This window comes from Alligator mississippiensis, chromosome 14, assembly GCF_030867095.1.
Source record: "Alligator mississippiensis isolate rAllMis1 chromosome 14, rAllMis1, whole genome shotgun sequence".
Classification (NCBI taxonomy): domain Eukaryota; kingdom Metazoa; phylum Chordata; order Crocodylia; family Alligatoridae; genus Alligator; species Alligator mississippiensis.
In genome coordinates, this window is record NC_081837.1 from 24,002,388 (window position 1) to 24,007,387 (window position 5,000).

The 5,000-nt window shown below is 68.7% G+C and overlaps 1 non-coding gene across 1 annotated transcript in view; it reads right to left on the minus strand.

Moving 5' to 3' along the window:
* Window positions 1-112, minus strand: part of LOC132245003 (5S ribosomal RNA) — a 119-nt gene extending 7 nt beyond the window's left edge. The window contains exon 1 of the ribosomal RNA XR_009456834.1: window positions 1-112. This exon is cut by the window's left edge and continues 7 nt beyond it. This is a non-coding gene — a ribosomal RNA (5S ribosomal RNA).
* Between the last annotated feature and the right edge of the window lie 4,888 nt (window positions 113-5,000).

Consider the following 5,000-nt stretch of genomic DNA (forward strand, 5'->3'; position numbering starts at 1 on the left):
GGCACCCGGGATTCCCAGGCGGTCTCCCATCCAGGTACTAGCCGGGCCCGGGACTGCTTAGCTTCCGAGATCGGACGGGATCGGGCGCGATCAGCCCGGTCTGGCCGTAGGCGGCGGGGAAAGGTAAGGCGGGGGTCCGCAGAGGCTCGCAGGGGGTGGACACGGTGCCTGGAAGTCCCCTCTGGAAGGCACGGGGTTGAGACGGTGCCCGCAAGTCCCGATGGCGAGGCCAGGGGCGGGCGGACCTGGGGAGCGAGCGGAAAAGCCCATCGGCATCCATGGGGTTGACCTGGGGAGCCTAAATGCCCCTAGGAATACGTGGGGTGGAGCTGGGGAGCGGAAAAGCCCCTAGGAATACTTGGGGTGGAGCTGGGGAGCGAAAATCCCCATAGGAATACATGGGGTGGAGCTGGGGAGCGAAAAAGCCCCTAGGAATACATGGGGTTGACCTGGGGACCGAGAAAGCCCATAGGAACACATGGGGTTGACCTGGGGACCGAAAAAGCCCATAGCAACACATGGGGCTGACCTGGGGACCGAAAGAGCCCATCGGCATCCATGGGGGGGAGCTGGGGAGCGGAAAAGCCCCTAGGAATACATGGGGTGGAGCTGGGGAGCGAAAAAACCCCTAGGAATACTTGGGGGGGAGCTGGGGAGCGAAAAAGCCCTTAGGAATACATGGGGGGGGAGCTGGGGAGCGGAAAAGCCCCTAGGAATACATGGGGGGGAGCTGGGGAGCGAAAAAGCCCCTAGGAATACTTGGGGTGGAGCTGGGGACCGAAAAAGCCCTTAGGAATACATGGGGTGGAGCTGGGGAGCGAAAAAGCCCCTAGGAATACTTGGGGTTGAGCTGGGGACTGAAAATCCCCATAGGAATAAATGGGGTTGACCTGGGGAGCGGAAAAGCCCCTAGGAATACTTGGGGTGGAGCTGGGGACCGAAAAAGCCCATAGGCATCCATGGGGTTGACCTGGGGAGCGAAAATCCCCATAGGCATCCATGGGGTTGACCTGGGGAGCGAAAATCCCCATAGGCATACGTGGGGTTGACCTGGTGCCCGCCCCCCCCACGGAAGTCCGTATGAGGTTTTTGAAACGGGCCTTGCCCGGGCCTTCGATCCAGGAGGGCGGACACTTTCGGCGGTTCGTCCCGGTGGCTGGGCCGGGTGCCGCATCTACAATATAGCCAAGAAACGTTCGCGGAGATTTTCGAGAACACGTTTTTAAGGACCCTCAATGCCCATGTTCGGTTCCAGAAAGCCGGTCAGAGGGATCTTCGGGGCAGAACCCTGCCGTGTTGAGGGGCCAAACCCGAGTTTGGAGCCAGGTCAACGGGGAAAACCGGAAAAGGGCCGGAGAAGGCGGTCAGGCCGGGCGAGAGTTCCAGGAGCTCGGCCACAATTCCGATTTCGTCCCGGTCAAGGGCTCCGTGGAAGGGCAGCCCGGGGGCGGGTCCAAGGGCCCCGGCAGGGACCCGGGCCTCCGGGGTCGGAGCCCAGGCACCCCGCCGAGGGGTGGTCGTCCCGGGCCAAGGCGGCGGGAGCCCGGGCAGGACTCCGCGGGGCAGGCCGGGCGGGAGTTCCAGGAGCCCGGCCGCGATTCCGACTTCTCCCCGGTGCCCTGCCCGGAGGCCGGGCAGGTCCGGGGGCCTTCGGCGCGGGCGGCGGGCTGCTCCCGCGGGGGAGACGAGCCGTGCTGGGCCCCGGGAGGGAGGCCCGGGGTCGACCTGGCGCCGGGGCTCCGGCCCTGGAAGTCCCGATGAGGTTTTTCAAACGGCCCGTGCCCGGGCCTTCGCTCCAGGAGGGCGGACACTTTCGGCGGTTGCCCCCGGTGGCTGGGCCGGGTGCCGCATCTACAATATTGCCAGGAAAGGTCCGCGGAGATTTTCGGGGACACGGTTTTCGGGACCCTAGTTGCCCATCTTGGGTTCCAGGAGGTCGGGCAGGGGTACCTCCGGGACCGGACCGTGCTGCAGGAGGGGCTCAACCCCGGGTTTGGCTCCATGTCGACTGGAGCTCCGGCCCAGGGGCGGGCCGGGCGAGAGTTCCAGGAGCCCGGCCGCGATTCCGGCTTCTCCCCGGTGCCCTGCCCGGAGGCCGGGCAGGTCCGGGGGCCTTCGGCGCGGGCGGCGGGCTGCTCCCGCGGGGGAGACGAGCCTCTCTGGGGCCCGGGAGGTTGGCCCTGGGTCGACCTGGCGCCGGGGCTCGGGCTCCGGAAGTCCGTATGAGGTTTTTCAAACGGGCCTTGCCCGGGCCTTCGCTCCAGGAGGGCGGACACTTTCGGCGGTTGCCCCCGGCGGCTGGGCCGGGTGCCGCATCTACAATATTGCCAGGAAAGGTTCGCGGAGATTTTCGAGGACACGGGTTTCGGGACCCTAGATGCCCATCTTGGGTTCCAGGAGCTCGGACGGAGGAACCTCCGGGGCCGGACCGTTCCGAAGGAGGGGGTCAAAACCGAGTTTGGCTCCATGTCGACTGGAGCTCCGGCCCCGGGGCGGGCCGGGCGGCCTGCCCGGCGAGAGTTCCAGGAGCCCGGCCGCGATTCCGGCTTCTCCCCGGTGCCCTGCCCGGAGGCCGGGCGGGCCCGGGGGCCTTCGGCGCGGGCGGCAGGCGGCTTCCGCGGCGGAGACGAGCCTCTCTGGGGCCCGGGAGGTGGGCCCTGGGTCGACCTGCCGCCGGGGCTCGGGCTCCGGAAGTCCGTATGAGGTTTTTCAAACGGGCCTTGCCCGGGTCTTCGCTCCAGGAGGGCGGACACTTTCGGCGGTTGCCCCCGGCGGCTGGGCCGGGTGCCGCATCTACAATATTGCCAGGAAAGGTTCGCGGAGATTTTCGAGGACACGGGTTTCGGGACCCTAGATGCCCATCTTGGGTTCCAGGAGGCCGGACGGAGGAACCTCCGGGGCCGGACCGTGCTGCAGGAGAGGTTCAACCCCGAGTTTGGCTCCATGTCGACTGGAGCTCCGGCCCGGGGGGCGGGCCGGGCGGCCTGGCCGGGCGAGAGTTCCAGGAGCCCGGCCGCGATTCCTACTTCTCCCCGGTGCCCTGCCCGGAGGCCGGGCGGGTCCGGGGGCCTTCGGCGCGGGCAGCGGGCTGCTCCCGCGGGGGAGACGAGCCGCCCTAACGCCCGGGAGGGAGGCCCGGGGTCGACCTGGCTCCCGAGCTCCGGCCCTGGAAGTCCGTATGAGGATTTTCAAACGGGCCGTGCCCGGGCCTTCGCTCCAGGAGGCCGGACACTTTCGGCGGTTGCTCCCGGCGGCTGGGCCGGGTGCCACATCTACAATATTGCCAGGAAAGGTCCGCGGAGATTTTCGGGGACACGGTTTTCGGGACCCTAGATGCCCATCTTGGGTTCCAGGAGGTCGGACGGAGGAACCTCCGGGGCCGGACCGTGCTGCAGGAGAGGTTCAACCGCGAGTTTGGCTCCATGTCGACTGGAGCTCCGGCCCAGGGGCGGGCCGAGCGGCTTGGCCGGGCGAGAGTTCCAGGAGCCCGGCCGCGATTCCTACTTCTCCCCGGTGCCCTGCCCGGAGGCCGGGCGGGTCCGGGGGCCTTCGGCGCGGGCAGCGGGCTGCTCCCGCGGGGGAGACGAGCCGTGCTGGGCCCCGGGAGGGAGGCCCGCGGTCGACCTGGCGCCGGGGCTCCGGCCCTGGAAGTCCGTATGAGGTTTTTCAAACGGGCCTTGCCCGGGCCTTCGCTCCAGGAGGGCGGACACTTTCGGCGGTTGCCCCCGGTGGCTGGGCCGGGTGCCGCATCTACAATATTGCCAGGAAAGGTTCGCGGAGATTTTCGGGGACACGGATTTCGGGACCCTAGATGCCCATCTTGGGTTCCAGGAGGTCGGACGGAGGAACCTCCGGGGCCGGACCGTGCTGCAGGAGGGGGTCAAAACCGAGTTTGGCTCCATGTCGACTGGAGCTCCGGCCCGGGGGGCGGGCCGGGCGGGCAGGCCGGGCGAGAGTTCCAGGAACCCGGCCGCGATTCCGGCTTCGACCCGGTCGACTGCACGGCGGGCGTGCAGGCCGGGGGGCGACTCGCAGGGGCCCTTCCAGGCTGCGGGGCCCAGCGGTTGGAGCCCGGCTACCCCGGCGAGGGGCGGAAGAACCTGCACGGCGCGGCGGGAGAACCCGGCATGCTTCCGCGGGGCAGGCCGGGCAGGAGTTCCAGGAGCCCGGCCACGATTCCTACTTCTCCCCGGTGCCCTGCGCGGAGGCCGGGCGGGCCCGGGGGCCTTCGGCGCGGGCATCAGGCGGCTTCCGCGGCGGAGACGTGCCTCTCTGGGGCCCGGGAGGTCGGCCCTGGGTCGACCTGGCGCCCGGGCTCGCGCTCCGGAAGTCCGTATGAGGTTTTTCAAACGGGCCTTGCCCGGGCCTTCGCTCCAGGAGGGCGGACACTTTCGGCGGTTGGCCCCGGTGGCTGGGCCGGGTGCCGCATCTACAATATTGCCAAGAAAGGTTCGCGGAGATTTTGGGGGACTCGGTTTTCAGGACCCTAAATGCCCATGTTCGGTTCCAGAAAGTCGGTCAGAGGAACCTCCGGGGCAAAAGAACCGTGCCGCGCTGCCTTGTCAACCGAGCGTGGAGGCAGCGTGCCCCGATCCGGCGGGCCTGGCCGTGCGAGAGTTCCAGGCTCTGGCCCGCGATTCCGGCTCCCGCCCCCCCCCCCGGTGATGGGCTCGGAGGTCGGGCAGGCAGCGGTGCTTGCTTCCCCAGGAGTGGCGGGGCTCTCCTGACGGGGAACCGGGAGGACCTGGTGTCCGCCGTGGGACTTGGAAAACTTCTGCTCGGTTGCGTTGGGAGCGGTTAACGTGGGAGCTCCGGCCGGGAGCGGCCCGGCGGGCCAGGCCGGGGGAGAGTTCCAGGAGACCGGCCACCGCTCCGGTTTCGCCCCGGTGACCTGCCGCCCTCCCTTACGGCGTTCAGGGCAAGCCGGGGGCGCTTCCTCGGGAGCGGCGGGCTTCTCCTGCCAGAGAGCCGTGTTGACCTGGTGTCCGGCGTGGGACTTA